At 45.4% G+C, this 18395-nt stretch overlaps 1 long non-coding RNA gene across 2 annotated transcripts; it reads left to right on the top strand.

Annotated features, from left to right (window-relative positions):
- Positions 1–17939, top strand: LOC107320199. Of its 2 annotated transcripts, none has more exons than XR_004308868.1 (6): positions 1–824; positions 1319–1542; positions 7853–8018; positions 8339–10677; positions 11525–15720; positions 17190–17939. It is a non-coding gene; the product is annotated as an uncharacterized LOC107320199 (long non-coding RNA). The 2 variants fall into 2 exon arrangements; XR_004308867.1 differs by lacking the exon at positions 17190–17939 and having other exon boundaries at positions 8339–8634; positions 8797–10677; positions 11525–12691.
- Positions 17940–18395: the final 456 nt, after the last annotated feature.

Below are 18395 nucleotides of genomic sequence, written 5' to 3' on the forward strand. Positions count from 1 at the left end.
TCTGGAACCATGTTTTTAGACGGTGAAATTCTTGTTAGAACCTCTTCAGATTCTGAAAGGGATGGTTGCAAGCCGCAGTTACATTGCATAACTGACATGGAGTTTAAAAAAGCCACACAAACTAAGTTTTCTAGTGGTTCATTTAGTATCTGCTTAACTTCAGCTACTGAGCTGTTAGGCAGACTGATTAATGCCTTGATTAATGTCTTTTAATTGTCCCTTCTATTCAACTTTTCTGTATTTCTTATAGGAAGGCATTAGATTTTCATTATGAATACATTTTAGTTAACACAACATTTAAAGAAGTCATGGAGCTTTCCCATAAGCTCTCCAGTACTCCAAGAGACTGTGACCTCTGGAAGGCCCACATGTTTTGTTCAGAGGAGAAACAGATGTTACTGAGAGCTTCTAGCTGACAGAGAGCATCTGCATGTTGTGTTTTCCCAAAAAACTCCATGTAACAAACAGCTGGAGACAAATTCCTGCCTCGTGCTTCCAACCTTTTTTACAGCTGGTATTTGCTCCTTGGAATATTTTGGTCTTCCCTGGCATTGTTGCAAGTGACTTCAGTGACTTTATCCCTGCTGCTTTCTCATCTGTTCTGCCAGAAGGAAATACTGTTTTTCATGCTTGTAGTCACCAAACAAGTATTTCTATAAATTTGTTTGTATCTTTCCAGGCTCGCCTTCATTTCTACAGCTATTGAAGTGCTCAGATGGAGAGCTGCACCCTCCCAGCAAGAAATGACCTGAGTCTCACGAGGCAGCTCATGCTTTTCTATGACCTAGGTCCCTTGCTCCCTCTTGGACTTCAGCACACCTCAGGTTATCATCTACATTTGTTGGATCTTAGATTGTATGTCTTGGTTAAATTACTTGCAACTTCCAGAACTTGGTAGAGCTCTGCACCTATCTGCATAACAGTATTTGTGCATGCCAACAAACTTCCATAGCTGCTGCCTGTCACCTATTTTCAATCCCCAGACAACTGTTAGAGGACAGCAGAGCCCAGAACCTCCCTTCAGGAGGTAGTTCAATGCCAGGTGCTGCCCCAAGGCCCCACCTTTGCATTTTTCCCATCACTTTTGTGTTACTGAATTTACTTTGCATTGCTTGTAGCCAATTTTTCTTTGTGAGTGATCTTAACTATATTGTATCTTGCTTTGTTCTTCGTAAACCATGTTAAAACGCCTTTCGCTACAATAACATATAGTGCGATTCTGGTAGAGTATCCTTAAAAAAAGAAAAAAAGAAAAAACAGTTTTCAAGCTTATTTTATGGTGGTTCAGGCTTCTCAGTGCGTACTTTTTTTTTTTCAGGGAGCTGCAGGCCTGTCCTGTTGGGCAATGGGGCTGTGAACTGATGCTGGTGGGATTCCTGCGTTGGGCAATGGAAGCGTTAATCCAACAGTCAGGAGGTGTGGTTGTGAAAGAGCCCAGCTGGGCCCTTAGTACACACCAACAGAAGGATATGGAACAACCACGTAGTTGCATGGAGCTGCAGTTGCACCACTTCCTCCCCTCTAACAAGATAGGGCTCAAAGGTAGGTGCTCATGGCTGACAGTGCTCACAGCTACAGACTTTGGAGAAGGACAGAGTTTGGTTATCAGAATGGCTCCTTGGGTTCATTAAGGCCTTGCTATGTGCCTCCAACATCAACCTGAACTGTTTCATGCTTTATTTGTAAGCACGATATTATGGCTGCTTTGCTTTGAAAGGAGAGAAATGTCATTCTTAACTACTTTTCCTCTTCAAACAAGCTCCATGAAGGTGCTAGTTCTGATGTTTGTGCTGGTGGTGATGTTTTGGCTCCTCATCATGTTTTCCCCCAAGTAGCCAATGGCCCCACCTAGCAAATAGGAAACTTTTGGTTCCTTTCCTTCTTCAGGGGCAGTTCTGCACGGTTTTCAGGACAGTTCTCCAGTACTGAGGAGGATTAATTAAACTAAGGTTTAACTGGGTTTCTAATCAACCTTTTCTGCTCATACAAACACATGTTTAGGAAGCATCTCTGCATATAACTGCTCAGTGTTATATCCCATATGACTTTTAAATTGATTCTAACATGGTTAGAGCATATTAGAGGTGGTAAGAGAACTATTCTTGCTATGTGCTCTGCAGTATGATCAATTTTTAGATGTCATAACTGTCTGCTCAAGCTCATTCTTCTGTGGGTGTCAGAAGAGATAACTGAGACTCAGAGACTGAAAACAAACATGGGCCTTCCACTGGGTGCTTTGCCCTGCCAGGTTGGGGCCTGGCATATGCGTACAGAAGCAGTCCAGAAATATTCCTTGCTACTCTTGGAAGCAGAAGGAACAGATGGTAAGTGAGGTGTGTCAAGCTTCATTTTATAGGTAGAAGTCAGGTACAGTTAGTGGTACATCCATCTTACAAATGGTATAAAGCTTTAATTTTTTTTATTACATCTTTGGAAGAAAAAGACAGAAAGCTGAGGTACCAGTGGGAAATGACAGCAAATCCCATGGGTAGGAGTATCAGTAAAAGGGCTGGTTTGCCACATCATTTCTTCTACATGTTCTGATGCTTCCAGTGCCCAAAACCTGATCGCTTGGTCCACAAAGCCCTTCTGCTTTAGGAGTGCAGTCCCAGAGAATTAGATAAGCAAGAACCACGTCTTATTTCTTGGTTATGCTGTGGGATGGTAATTGTAGGTTTGCAGTTCTCTTCCTAGATTTATTTTGAAGAACATTTTGGCCTTGCCCTTGTTGAATCTGGGAACAAGTCGCTGCTGGGCCTTTGCCTCCCAGCTGAGCTTTGTGCACCATGCCATTAAAGAAAATACATTTTGTTCTCATCATTACCATTGGAGATATAACTTAAAAATTAACTGTGGAATTATTTACCCGTGCAACTGATGTGGGCTTTCATGGTGGAAAAACAATATGGAACAAAAGAAAACAAATTGTTATTAATCTATAATCAGGCTTCTGACCACTTAAGTAGGATGAGAGGTTTGTGAAATGAGCTGTCTGCGCAGTTTTGTTGTAGTATCGCTGGGAATCCACTGGGCTGTGCTAGCTAACCAGCTGCCAGGCTCGCTGCCTCATGGCATTGAGTATTTGCATCGTGCTGTGAGTGCATAGGCTTTCTTTGCCCAGAGAGAACTGAAAAGGCCCTGTACTGGTGTGCAGCTCCCATTGAAGCTAACACCTCGAATTTACTGTGCCTCTATCAATATGCTAGCAAAGTCTGAATTGGGTTTTGTCAGGGATTATAAAGGAACACAGAGGAAAAGCTTTATGCTGCTCACATCGGATCTCATGAGGAGGACTAACTTCTTGCTGAACCCTCCAAAAGTCCCTCATTGCTCAGACAAGGAAAAGGGCACAACCTAGATATATGGGATTTTCAGAGTTTTGGGGTCCCACCTCTGTCTGCAGCCTCATGGGACAAAGTTGTAATACAAATGAGGTAGAAAGGACGAGGATCCCTGTACACCTGGTGAAGAAGTGCTGTGCTGGGGCTGGCAGAATTCTGCCATTGCAGAAATGAGGGCCGTGTAGGAGGAACCCTTTGGCAGGGCTTGGGGCAGAAACCATACCATTAGCAACCACTGTCTAGCCTAAAGTACAGCAGGGTGTTTCAGCTATCACATTTCCACTATCCAAGGGTATTTTTAGTATTTGTGGATAAAGTTGCTGATTCTACATCAACTAATCCTTCCTTGCTGCTGTGATTCTGATTAGGGAAAAGCAGCTCTTCCCTCAAATGTGTTCAGGTGGAAACCTCTCTCTTTTGTGCTATTATTTAGAGGTCTGTCTAAATAACATTTCTCTTATAGAGATATTTCCATTGCACATGCTTTTGCATGAGCAGTGAAGGGGCTGCTTCCATAGGCAGTGTTGGGGCACAGGCTCTGATTGCTGGCTTCAGCACAAACCTCTTGGCATTCACAGTGAGGCATTAACCTGTTGTAACACCGGTGATGTGGTTACGTGGATGAGCCAGAACACGAGCTTATGGTCCTCTGAGCAATGAGACACAAATGCTGTGGCCAGAGCTGGCTGCTGAGGTCACCCAAATTAATTCTTGCTTTAACTAGAAGGAGCATTCCATTTAAAGGCTGGCAATGTGTATCCAGCAGCAGCTCTTCCATTTTGGCTGCATCAGAGCTGAGGATCTGTGCTGTACCCTGTGCACTTCCATCATCCTCCTGGTGTACCTGGGGGTGACACTGCTGCTTTGCAATGCTGTAAATGCTACCGGCATTATCAGCCACCCACAGCTGAAGGTGTACTTTGGGTATGATAACGATGTTGTGCCATTAAGAGAGGATCTGCAATAAATCCCTCTTGCGCCATTAAATCTGCGCTCATTCCCTGCCCCGTATCTTATCGCTGGGCTGCTGATAGCTTTCCTGTATGGCTTCTCTTGGAAAGCAGCCTGTGGTGCTGTGCTATTTCCTTCTGTTGGCTGCTGAGGGTTAATTAAATCCTTCCTAGGCTCCATTGCTTTGATGCAGTGATGGCTAGGGAAGTCTCTTTCTTTCTTTCTTTCCTTTCTCTTTTAGGAAGCAATCAAGTATCTGCAGGCTGCTTGCTTTCTCCTGCAGCTCTGATAAGAGAATCCTGCTTGTTTGCAAGGCCCTGCTTGGACACACGGCTTTGGTTTAGCAGCAGTAACATGTAAAGGGAGAGAGTCATGGCCTTGGCAAACCTCTGGTCCCAAAGCCTTTGTGTTTGGGGTGGCTGGTGAGTGCTCTTGGGGGGGAGGAGGGGGAAGAAAACCTCTTGTATTGGACAACATCAGGCAGGGAAGATCGTGTGCCCGGCCTGCACGACTCTGCTCGGAGCTCCCAGCAGAGGGTGCAGCTGCTTCTCGAGTCTGCACAGCTGATCCCGAGGGTGTGCTCAGCCCTCACTTCCCTTTATTTTAAAAGAAAAAAAGAAGGGAAGAAGAGATTTCAGGGGCTTTCTGCTGTCTGAAAACTGGAATTATTTAATGCCCACATCTCTCTATTTCAGAGAAATGTGTAACAGTGTTATTGAAGAGTTCCTAGAATGATCTATATGCAGCTGCGTGGAATGCCTATCAGTAGACAGCAGGGCAAGCAGTGGACAGGAGGTTTGTTCTCAGAGTCTGCACAGTGTTTGTAACAAGGGTAGGGCATTGCTTTCCCTGTGTTAAGATCTCTTATATGACCACAGACCCGGGCCTGATGCTGGAGGCTGAGCGGTTCAGGGCTGTGTTACTCTCATAGCAGTGGGCTTTGTGCTGAGCTCACTCGCTGGCAAGCAGTGTGATGCAAATGCCAGAGCTCCAGCAGGTTCCTGACCCCCTTTGCAGTGGTGCAGGATTTATTTATTTTACAGCGCTGGTTATGATTGACAGCAATTGGCATGGGAATAATGAGGACTGCAAAAGTCATCTGATGGCTTGCAAAACCTCCTCTGCAAATATTCAACATGCAAACAGTACATCTCAGATGGGAATGGGGATTTCATGGTCTTTTTAAGACCTGGAACATGAACTGAGTGCAGCCTAATTGGATGCAGTCTCTATCTTCTCTTCATAATGAGCTACGGATCTAAATTAAATTGTGCTCCCTGTGAAAAATATTTGCAAACTCTCCTTGCCACATGCTGCTTACAGAGATTATTGAAGGGTGCTGCTGAGCGGCATGAAAACACTGTGCCACATTTATTCCTCTTGTAAAGGAAGAGAGCCAAGCCCTCAGCTGTGCCATCTGTACGGGACAGAGCACCCCCTTATTGCCTCAGCTGCTGTTGGGTATTAACCTAATTAGTGCCAAAAAGTTATCTGCTTACTGTAGGAACTTCACTGAGTGCCCATATTCAGACCTAGTGCTTCCACCAACATCCAAGGCCATGCCAAGGGCCCCAGCTCTGGTTTAAGTACAGCATGGGACAATTTGCTGTTCTTCTTTTGGCTGTGTGATTTTACCCGTGTATTTTGAGCCATCTCTAGATGTCACTAAAGGGTGTACTAATCTGTTTGAAAACTTTTTTCATCTAAAAAAAGAGAAAAAGCCCCTCATTTAAATGTGACTCTTTGTTCCTATGTGCCAATGCAATCCTCAGTCTTGCACTGAGACTTGGACAGCTCCCATCCATCCTGCTCTGACCCAGCTGCAAGAGGCACAAATTTGCAGCTCCACAACGCTCCTTTCATGGCAAAATGTAAAAATGAGTCATTCCAACTTCCTCTTTTCCTTCCGTGTGAAGAGGCTGGGAAATGGGGTGAACAGCACTCATCTCTGAAACAGGAAACCAAAGTCTTGCTTCACTGCTGCTTGTAGTGTGAGTCCCAGATGGGCCCATGGGAAGGGCCTGTGGAGTCCATTCTGCTGGCTGCTCCTCTATGGGGATCCTCGGCCATTGAAGATACCCCAGAAAGCAGTATGGTAGAGCAGCACAGGAATGTGGTCTCTGTAGGAGGGTGGCTTCAGAGCAGGCTGGGATGAATTGGTATGAAGGGTTAGACAAGACAATTCCGCCTATTTCTCAAAGCAAACACTGCTTATCCTCCTTTCTTGCCTCCCATGGTTCAGAGCAGCCCATGGTGCATGTTCTGAGCTCCTGTGGGTTTTCCAGCAGAGGAAGGAACCAAGAATACAGTGGCCCCTGAGAATCCTTCCTGAGAGATTTCTTGTGTTCTTGAGCCAACTCAACATCTTGTTCCGGAGGAGGGCTGCTGTGGCAGATGAGAAGATGAGCCGTTCTGCAGTGAACCAGAGATGGGAGCTTGCCCTTAGCAAGATGTTAATAACTTTCAGCATGCTCCTTGCTGGTAATTAGTAGGTGAATAATTAGTATTTGGTGGTCAGAGTCCACAGAGGGTATTACCCTGATGACCAAAGGAGCTGAAGCTGCAGTGCGCAGACTCAGCTGCATCCCTTTGGGAAGGCAGCCTTGCTCTGCTGTCTCGCCACGCTTCCTAACAGAAAGTTCAAATCCTAGCATAACTGTATATATTTTCTTCAAAAGTGGTGAAGCAATGTTTTCCTACTGAAATACAATTCCACCCTCCTTGCAAGCAGTTTTTTTTTTTTTTTCTTTTAATTTTCTTTGAAAAACATACTCTTAGCTTCAGCTTTGCTTCTGCTCTGGTCTCAATCTTTTGCATTTGCAGTTAATTGCCTACTTCAAAGAAAAACAGAGAAGTCTTTGATTTACTAGATCGGCTAAATTCAATATCTTTCCCAGAAACAGTGGCTCAGTGTTTCCTAACAATAAGCTCAAATGTTTGAGCGATATAATTTCCTCGCTTCTGACACTCATCAAAATCAGTATACTGCATCCAATTTGGTCTCCTTCATATCCCAGTGGCAAGCTTAGCTTCAACTTTATCCACTTTAAACAATACTTGGGTTTGCCACACCGTGTCCTAAAGCTGCAAGGTCTCATTCATGATATGAATAACATGCACAGTTGGACACCTACATTAAGCATGTATGATGAGATCACTTCCAGTAAAACCTTGAAATGCAGTAATGTGAAAAACATCTGGTTGTTGTGCGTTTGATTTAAAGTTGGAAGTCGTGGACAAAGGGACTATACATTTATTAACGTGTTCTGTGCTTTGCAGAGGTTTCTGTGCAATTTACTCATTAGACTTCAAAAGCAGGGAATTATACGACCTCTAGATTGAAATTAAATTATTAGACATCAAAAGGAGGAAAATACATAATCTCTTGGTGGAAATTAGTAATTGCTTGTTTAATAATAATAGTCTGAATTTAACACAGCAATTTTGGCCTACAAAACCACCCATCCGTGTGTGTACGTGGGTCTGTATGTGTGCCAAAACCAGAGGCAGGGCTGGAGGGTTGGGAGTTGGCCACTCAACCACCACTGCTTCCCTTGCAGGAGATGCTGCTGGATGTACCAATGCAGACAGCCAGGGGCTCCCATAGTGCAGTCCTATGGCCAGCGACGAGTATCTCAGTCCATGTGAGATGGTTGTGTGGCATCTGTGCCCGAAGCAAGAAGAAAGTTCCAGCTCTGCCGTGGCCACAAGCATTGGGGCAGTTGGGTGAGTGTGACTGGCTCGGCATCGTGTCCACATTCATGGCTCTCCAGCAAAAATGTGTGGTATGTTTGGGGAGTATCAGTAGTGAGCTGTGGTAACCATGGAAATGTGGCTGTTTAGCAAATTGTAGAGAGGAAAATAAAACAGAAACGGCCAAAGGAATGAATTAGAGCTACCCCTTGGCAAGGGTGACATAGAAAGTGGTGCTATTTTTTACTTTAAAAACAAGCAAACAGTAAACCTCCAAACACGTACGTATGTGAAACTTGTACTTTTTCATTCATTGCTAGCTGTCTGCTCTGACGTGTGGAAAATATTTGCAGGGTTGTTGCCATGTCTCCCACGTTTTGTTTGTGGTCCCACCTCGCCTTGCTGAGATGGATGTTTCTCACAAAGCCACGAGTGCTGCCAAGTGGGCTCCTCTTTGTCACCTCTACAACCCTCTACCTTCTCTTTGTGCAAAAATGTGCTCTTGGCAGCCTTGGGTTCACCTGCTTTGGAGGTAGGTCTGTGCCAGCTCTCCTCTTCTCCTCTTCTAGGAAAGCTTTCCTAGTGCTTGTGTTGGAGAGGAACTCGTCAGCAAGAGGTTTCAGGCTGCATTGCACTGGGAGTCCCCCAGGTATGTGGCTTGCTGCACGAAACTGCATCTGTTTCTGTGTTTTATCTAATAGGGCTGAATAGAGAAAGAATTTGCTGTGTTCATCCTTAGTTTCTTATCAACTGCTATATGTTTATGTATGTACTGTGTATTGATCTTCATCACTGTAACTTCTATTTGCAGAGAAATGCCAATTGCAATGCAGTGCTGATCTGCAGCAGCCATGGCTCCATCCTTAGCAATATGGGCAGCCAACCAAGAGCAAAGGAAGCAGTTTATTCAGAGGAAGGGTTGCCTTGCTCTCCTCTTGGGCTCCCTTTTTGGGATGCAGATACACAAGTCCCACAGCGCAGGCATGTGGGGCCACCTTTGTCCTTGTGATGGACCCCATGCACCCACCAGGGATGTGGCTGGGAAACCTGGGCTCTGTGAGTGCAGACAGTGACAAATGAGGGGTTACTGGAAAGTATTCATCCAACGAAACTGCATGCAGCATGACTCATCTGAGAGCAGACTAGCAAGGCAAGTCACCTCTCATCTTAAAACACAAAGCACAACTAGGTTCACCCAAGTATAGCTATCCTTCTTAGGGAGCCCCATTACTCTATCAGCAAGGCATGTTGTGCTGTGCTGGCTGCAGGTCACACAACCACAGCACGCTAATCCTGGCTGCCATAAAGCAGCTGCTCAACGTTTGCATGTGATTTATGGTAACACACTGCAAACATATATGTATGCCTGTCTATGTGAAAGAATAATACACAAGCACTGATCTGAATGGAAGAGAAATCCTGATTATTACTATAGTGGCAGCGAATTTATTTCTTGCATGTCGCAAGCCACATATTGCCCAAATTCCTTTGTAGTGTACATAAATAATAACAATAAAACAACAACAAACTCTATTGAGCTTCAAAACCAACTGCATCATTTTTCTAATATGAAAAGATCGTGGGGAGATTTCTGTACAATGTTTCTTTGTTCCTACTGTTACCCTGAGACTAAGAGCACAGATAACATTTGGACTATATGGAATCATTTATCTTAACGTAATACCAGTGAATGTCTCTAATTATTTAAGAGCTTACAGGGTTCAAACAGTAGCTCAGATTCCCCACGTCAGACACTTCATTTGCTTTTTATTCTGAAAAATGCGATAGCCCTTGAAAGGAAGGAAAATGTTTTTCTGGATAAAGAGAGGTTTGAGCTAAGACTTGGCAGGAAATTTTCTTGATGAGTGTCTTATGGACTGGATTTCACCTGCCTTAGCTCATCCACTCATTGTTTCATGCACTCTTTTCATACACATTTTGACTCTGCTCCCCCACCATATGCTTTTTATTTAATGGTTAGGACATTTTCTTCCTCATTTTCTGCTTTTTACAGACCAAGCAGAACATGAGGCAATACCACCAGGGACTAAGATTGGTGCCAGACTTTTCCCAGTGGACAGACCAAATGGGAAAGTTCAGTTCTGCTCTAAAAACATGAGAAATCCTCTGTGAAGATGCACAGGGGCTTAAGGCAGTGTTTGGGCCAGGCATCCAACTGCCATCGATTCATAGGGATTGGTGAGTAGCAGTTGGGCATCTCCATTTCCTAGTGGTGCTGGTTCACTGCTGGTGGCGTCGCCATTGGGCTGACTGTGATGGGAACCATCCTCCGCAAAACCGATGGGTAAGACTTTAAATGAGGCAGCAGTGTCTTTGATGAGATGGCTCTATGTTTTTACAGCACGTTTGTGTTTTTGCAACCAAACCTCTCTGGGATTTTGCTGAGTTGCTGTGTTTTCCACTTCCCCCATTTGCGGTGCGTTGCTGTGGGAGCTGGGCTGAAGCTGGCCTGGCACCAGGCAGAACATCAGCCCACGGCTCCTGCAGTGCAAGGGGTGAGTAACATCTGGCTTTGTGCTTTACCTTGCAGATCTCTGGTGCTTGTTCCCAGCCTGCACTCAGGAGCGTTGCTTCCAGAGGTGTTTGCAAACCTTCCTTGGTGCTTTGGGTGCCTGGAATGTGCACCTCACCCCCATTACAGAGGCTGCAACCCAGGTTGGATCCCACTCAGGTGAGCCCCAAACCTAGGGACAAGGGATAAAGCTCCATGAATTGAACCTGAACCTTTCATCCTGCCAACTAGTGAGAGCTCTGCCCAGATGACTTACGCTAATATTAATGGAAACTGTGTGCAGAAACCACAGGCTTAAATCAAGGGGATTATGTCAAAAAAAGTGGACTTTACATTTGTAATTCTAAATGACAGACTGTGAGTAGTGTGTGTGGTTTTTCTTTTGCTCACCGTAAAGAACCCATCACTATTTTCAGCTTCTTAAAGCTGACACGATGCCCAAACTTCATGGGAATCAAATTCTGAAATGGTTTCTGTAATTCAGAGGATAAGGGAAGAAATATCCCCAAGTGGGGTTATGTTAATAAGCACCTATGTGAAAAGAGAAGTTCTCAGAGCCTTCAGACCAAGCTTTGGTTTGGCATCTCTCTGCAGCCCCTGTGCCAAAGTGGGTGAGCTGCTGGATATCATTTCCTTGTGGTGGTGTGGTTGGGGGTGAGGTGAGCCATGCTGCATCAGTCAGTCCTGCCTACCCATCCCTGATGCTTTCCATGGAAGAAAGTCTTTCCTGGCCCACAGCACTTCTCAAAGTCAGTCCACTAATTAAAATGAAAGGATAGTGAAAGAGAAACATCAGGAATCTGCACTATGAATGGTGTTGATTTGTCTGAGGCTGACTGAGCCTGGAGAAATAGCTCCTGAGCTTTTGAGCAGGTAGGGATGTAAGGCAGATCCAACACACCAACCATGCACTGATCAAAATGCATTTGAAGAATGGTGTGAAAATCAATGCTGTGAGCCTTGCAACAGGTTGAGGGGGCAAGAACCAATTTTTTTTTTTTGCCAGGAAACAGTAGCCACTGCTGGTAAATGGGGAGCAACGCATCATTAGGCTCTTGTCAATGACAGACGTGTTTGCAGCTCTGAACATCTGGAAGGGATTTAGCAGAAAGGTCTGGTTCCTGTGGCACCGTTCATCTCCCCGCCTGATGGATTCAAAGGGGATGAAGTAGAAGGAAGAAAGTAAACTGAAGATTCTCAGGAGGTGTTTGGCTGCAGGCCAGCAGGCTGCTGGCTTTGTGGTGCTCAGAGGTTGCTCAGTCTTATAGAAAGCTGCAGAGGAACAGGCTGGTTCTATAGAGATGTGACCTGACTTTCCAACCTGCATGGTGGCTTGGCTGTCGGGTTATTCTGGCAGAGATTTCTCCCTGTCTGGGATCTGGGAAGCCTTGCAACTGATAGTGCAGCATTCATGGCTGAGACGTGTTGTGCTCATGCCCTTGTTTTGGTCCTGCTGGAGGTGACCTTCCTAAGAACCATGCTGCTGTACAGCATGCTGATGAGCCGCATGTTTTGACATCCCATAAGATTTGGTATGTTATCCAATGCATGACATGCCTTCTTTACATAAGGGCAAGGCTGAAGGAGAATAGCTGGTCTGTGCGTTTAACTTGCTGTTGGAATATGTCACTGTGTGTCTTGTGTTTTTTGAGATATTTTCTTTTAGTGCCCTGTGGGCTAAAATAATAAGGGTCTGTCCAGGAGTCAGAAGTCAGCCTGTTGGCTCAGACCTTGGTAGGATTGAGATATGATTCCTAATTTGGGAAATTCCTGCTCCAAGAAGTCATAGGAGGAGAATGGCTGAGGAGTTCCCTGATTCTCATTTTAAAGGGTAAATCACTGAGATCCAGAGTAAGGCTAATGAGCTGACCAAAGACACAACCACCTATGAAAGTATTCCCAGCCATAATATGCTTCGGATGACCCTGAACCAATTTTAATTCATTTCATTTTTTCACTTTGGAGAATGTTTGTTTGTTTAAAAGAACTTTCAGGGAGTTGGACAACTGGAATTGGTGATGAGCCTTGAAAATTCAGAGCATCAGTGTGGGTGCTGGAAACATACATCTTGCATCCTGACAGCTTACTGTGCCCCAGAGCAACACTTCATGCTTCGTGTTCTTGGGTTCTTTGCTGTCAGCTCTCCTACCTTCCTGACCTGGCCTCTAGAAAAGAGGAAAAAAAAAAGAGTACAGTTTGGGATTTGCGATTAAACAACCATGACCTCATCCTGGGAGTTTCACATTGCTGTGAGGATTAGGACCATATGACTGGAAAGGCTGATAAATATTTGTTCCTGCTCATGGACGAAACGTCTCTCCCGCAGCAGCTGGTGGAGGGAGCTCTGCTTCCCACTGCGATGGGGCTCCGCAGCAGCTCCCTGTGCTCCTCCTCGTGTCAATTAACCCATCATCCCTCCCTTGAATTGAAAGGAGAAAGCAAATGTGTCTGCTTGCCAGCTTGAGAGTCAGAGTGATGAGTACAGACGGTTGCCAAAGCGTTGTGAAATGCAGACGTAGAAGAATTAAAAACTAATAATGAAGAAATGTGTCTGTCTTGGTTGTGCTGCAACTGCCAGACTAATCCTGCTGGCATCCTCCCAGGTTAGAGCATCACTTATTCACATTCTTAGTAGCTGGCAATGCCGCTCTGTAGGAGCACTGGTGGAAACAGCTTTGGTTTTAAGCCTCACTTTAGTTGTAGTGAGGTTTCGCTTCATTTGAATTCCAGGTTTTTTTAGCACTTGGGGCTAATTCTAATATAAAGTCCTATTGTATCGCATGAAGAAATAGCTTCTGTGACTCCTCCTGTCAGTGCCAGAAGCTCAGTTTCTGTTTACCTTGCACCACTGAAACCAGGAGGTCGCTTTGCCTGAGCAAGAGGGGCTGGATTTGGCCCAAACCATCTTGCTTTACAACATGCTGTGTATCCCATATAAATCTATGTCTCCACTTTCCCCCAGCTATGGCTATACCCAGTTCCTGGTGCACGCTCAGACATTCCCTGCCAGACCTATTCCCACACCTATGTCTCATGTAAAAAGTCACAAACCCAAGTGCATGTGGATGTCAGCGATGTGCGCACGCCTTGCTAGATACAGCTGAGTGTGCCTGCCCCAATGCCTGACTGAAACCAATGGAAAACACCACTCCTTGCATTCTACAAGAAGGAAACTACATAGACCTGGCTGGTTATAGAAGTGGTTTATCCAGGAACATGTCTGTATGTTGAACTTGCATAATGAAGGCAATTATTTTCCATTCAGCCCTCCGAACGCATTGCAGCATTCGTTCTCAGCAGCGGTAAGGAAATGCGTCCAAACTGTTCCAGCTCTCCTGGCCCTTTATCAAGGAGCCTTTACAAGCTGGGTAGACTGCATTACTAAATCATTCCCTCTCAGAAACGATTACGAGCCTTGTCATGTTATCTACTCGACTGTAACTACAAAACCACTGTGACTAAATGAAGCCATATGTCCGCCATGATTCCTTGCAGTGATACCTACTTGCATGTGTTTCTGTCTGTATGCGTATGTATACGGGTGGCAGTGCCCCAGAACCACGTTAGCGGGTGAAGCCCTGCTTGGTGTGCAGTCACCCAAAGCAGATAGTGGGGAATGGGATGTCTGTGTCTTGCCAGTGTCATCTCCCCATTCCATGACTGGCTTGGTGCAAGTTCCTCTATGCTGTTTTTGTTTCGCATTCTTTCTATTTCTCCTAGATGCAGCATCTTTTCCTGCTGTTGAAGATGTGACTCAAGTGAGACACTGCGACCTCTGCCTTCTGCCCTGAGAAACACTCTGCTGTTCTCCCAGTGCTGCGCTTGGCTCCTGAACACTGTAATTGTAAATATTTTTAGTGTGCTCCCAACTGTGAGAGCCCACAGGGCTTGTATAAACCCTTGGGTTTACTACAGAAATATGGGTACTATATTGCAAAGTATACAGCGGGGAACTTGCACTCTCTTGCTCTAATGTTTTTTGTTCCTGTGTTTCATTACCACCACATGAAACGTACAAGGGCATGATGGCACAGACAGTGTCTGCTTTCTCACACTGAGTGCATCATGTTGTTCTGATGGAGAGGTGGAGGAGAAAGCAGCTGCTTCAACCTTGCTGGAGAAATGATGGTGCTGAGCTGTGCAGGGCTGTTCTGAGGTTGGTCTTCAAGTCTGGTTGAAGACCAGTCTCTCTGTCATGGTTTCAATGAGCCGAGTTTCATCCGAAGTCTGTAGGATGACAGGAGCAGCCTCCTGGCTATGAGTGTCCCATTACAAGATGGTTTATTGACATAACGTATTTGCAGTATCTTCTTGGCAGGGAGTGATTTCATCTGCCTGCTGTATTTAACAGAAATTAACTGCTACTCCCTCCCAACCCCCTGCTTTTTTTTTTTTTCTTTTTTTTTTTTTAAGGAAGTTTCATTATATCATAATAAATTAAATGAATTCAGATTTCAAAGCTTAGCATCTCAAAATAACATTCTGCTGTAATTTGGCTCAGGATGCTCCAACGTTTGCTCTCTTCCTGCATTACCAAGTGGCCAACAGCCAAGCCCAGCAGATTACAGCGCTGACATCGAGCGTCTATCAGGCCTTAAATCAGTCGAAATGGGCCAGAAACAACTTGCTTTTATCCATTTTAAGGGCTGTAGGCTGCTCTTCAAGTGGTTTGCTCTCCAGTGATGGCACCGACTTTTCCATGGCTTATGCAGCAACGCATGGAAACGAATACTCCCCAGAACAATACGTCAGACCAGGATTTCTTGGGGTTTTTCTACTTCATTGCTGGCTTGCTGAAAACAAGAAGATAAATTGCGGGATAAGGAACAAAATGAGAACATGTGAGAGCTAAAGAAGTGCCTTGTGGGAGCTGTTTTCTATCTCCTTTTTCTTTTTCGCATACGGACGATCTGACTAAGTGATGCTGAATTATTCCTTGAAAGTTGGATTGCTGCTCCTTGTGACTTCCTGCCCTATAATTTTACTGTATCGTATATCTACAGCATGGGCAGGGGGAAATAGAAAACAGATGGGGGGATATCAGCTCGGCCCCACAGCACTGCTCAGTAGTTTCAGTGGGTTTGTTTTGTGTCTGTGCCCATTGGTGTACGCAGAAGAAACGGAGCAAAGCAGAGACCTTCTGAAACAGATTTATCCCAAAGCATTTAATGTGGGAAGACAGTTACAATCTTACACAGTGAGGTAAGAGAGTTGTTTTGTTTATCCCGGAGAAGATGAAACACGTATTTCTTCCATCTCAGTGACACACTAAAAGGAAGCAGAGTATAGCGTGTAATTGCCTTTTTGGCCAGCACTCCCCAGGGCCAGGGCAGCAGGGTGCCTTGCAGTGCATAGGGTTGCTGCACTGCTAAATGTCCATGGGGTAGTCATTAATTAATTTGTGCAGACCTAACGAGGCATCCAGCAATAACTCTGGGCTTAATGAGAAAGGAGAGCCCAAACAAATAGCCGTTCCACCTGGTTTCCCTCATGCAGAGTTGGGTTTGGGATGGAGCATGGCAGCTCTGGAAGCCACTGGGAACCCAGAGGGGCTGGGAAGGCTTTGTATGGGTGCTGCAGATGCAGGAACTGGCAGAGCTTTGTGATGGGGATAAAGTCAGAGGGGTTTCTTTCTCTCAGGCTTTATAAAGGTGGTGGAGTCACTGTCCCGGGAAGGGTTTAGGAAACATGTAGGTGTGGACTTAGGGACATGGTTTAGTGGGCAGTATTGGTGACAGATGAACAGCTGGACCAGGAGATCTGAGAGGTCTTTTCCAACATTAATGATTCTGTGATTCTATTTCTAGCATTCTAAGACAATGGTCCCTGGCCCTAAATATGACAGCCAAAGCATGTTTCATTTTCTCCTCTCTCTCTATTCTTCTCTATTTTCCCATTTGTTTTCTACATTATTCCTCCATCTCCAAACACAACTCTGATTTGTATTTACTCTGATTTTCTAACCATCCCCCAAAGGCCAGACAGGCTGCAGGCTGTACTGAGCTTTCCAAGACAGCCTGTGCTGCTTGCAGCTCTGTGCATTGCTGATCCCTGTCTAACTGCAGCTATAGCACTGCACACACACAGTGTCTCTTAGACAGAGCTTTGAGAAGAGCCAAAAGATAAACCTCACCAATTCCCTCCTGCAGCATGAAGGGTGGTGAGGAAAGCAAGATTAGTCCTCTTCCTTTATCAGCAGCCTCCAGACACATCAGATGAAGCTGCCTACAAAGGGAAACAATGAGGACTGCGTGGTGAAAGAGAAGCTTGGTGTGAAGGAGCATCTGCTGTGCCCTCAGTGTGTGAAACTCAGTGGAGATCCAGTCTGTATCAGGGGTGTGGGTTGTACCATATACAACTAGATCTTTTCATCATTACTGCCTATGTTACTATGAGGAAAGCAGAGCTTGAATATGGCAGCCTTTAAATTCCATAGAATCATTAAGGTTGGAAAAGACCACCAAGTGCAACCATCAACCCATCACCACGGTGCCCATCACCCCCCTGCTAAGGCTGTTACTGGGGAGATGGGAAGGTGGTGCTTTGTTGGCCTTCCTGTGCAGCAACAGAGCAAAGCAAAACACATGTTCTGAATGATTCAGTAATTTCAGCCTTCAGATTTGTTTACACAGCCAAATCTTTTCACTAATAGATGTTTGTGATTGCTGTAGGTTTCTTTGCTGAGGCTTTGGAGCATGTCTTGCCATCCCCTCTGTCAGCGGAGCAGCTGTTACCCTGAAATGCATCCCGGTGTCTGTTTGTGTAAGTGCAATTTTCCACGTGATTGATCTCAGAGTATTTGTATGAGTGTGCACAGAGCCCGCTGCACATGGATTTCATTTCAGCATCTGTCTGAACGCAGAGGTTAAAGCGAGTGCAAGGCAAAGCGCTGGCCATTCACAAATAGGTTGGTCACAGTCTGATGGCCCAGTGTATTGGAATATTCCTTTGAAACAGGCAAACCGCTCTCAAAGTGATTCACGGGAACTAATTGAAGGCTGGGTCAGTACAGAGAGTCCTGCTGGCATGGGGTAATGAATGGGGATGCACTGAAGAGGAACCAGGAGGCAGAGTGGGACCGGGAGAGAGGGACGGGGAGGAGGAAAGCTGCAGCAGGAGATAAAAACATCAGATCTAGATGAGGAAGGTTGGGATTAAGCAATACTGACAGGGTTTAAAATCTCACCTGTTTTGTCTCCATAACGTATGAAGTCTCTATTCCTCATCTTTGAGGCTGGAGACAAGAGCCCTTGCAGGTAGGACTTTGAGATCCATCTGTTTGATGGAGGCAGCATTGAGGAGAGGAAACCTGACACTGGGGGAAGGTTTTGTGTATTTTATCCCAGGGGATTAATGCTGTTTACGCTAATCAGATCTATTTACTGCAGTGGGAAAAGTATTTTTGTAAATAAAAAATGTTTATTATTGCTAAAGAGTTCTTCTGTTTGGCTCAGTGGCTGCTGCCTGGCTACATTTCAGTTCCTGTCCGTTGCTGAGCTGCTGCCCTTCCTGTAGCCTGCAGATCCCCTCGAGGCTTTAAGTCTGTCCCTAAGGACAAGTGGCCACAAAGGACCCCTTCTGCCTTCCACAAAGATTTAGGGAGGAAAGAGCCCTTAGAGTTTGGTGTTGGTCCAACCGGATCGAGTTCATCAGGAATGCAGCTGGGATGCTGCAGTGCATCAGGCTGGAACTTGGGAGCCAGGTGACACGAGGCTTCCATGACCCTGGACCCATCATTAAGGTTGGAGGAGACCTCCAAGATCATCTCACCCAACTGCTGGCCCATCCTTGCCGTGCCTGCTGAACCACAGGGCGTTCAGTGCCACAGCTCCATTTCTTGAACCTCTCCAGGTACGGTGACTCCACCACCTCCTTGT

The sequence above is a fragment of the Coturnix japonica genome, chromosome 13 (assembly GCF_001577835.2).
Source record: "Coturnix japonica isolate 7356 chromosome 13, Coturnix japonica 2.1, whole genome shotgun sequence".
NCBI lineage: Eukaryota > Metazoa > Chordata > Aves > Galliformes > Phasianidae > Coturnix > Coturnix japonica.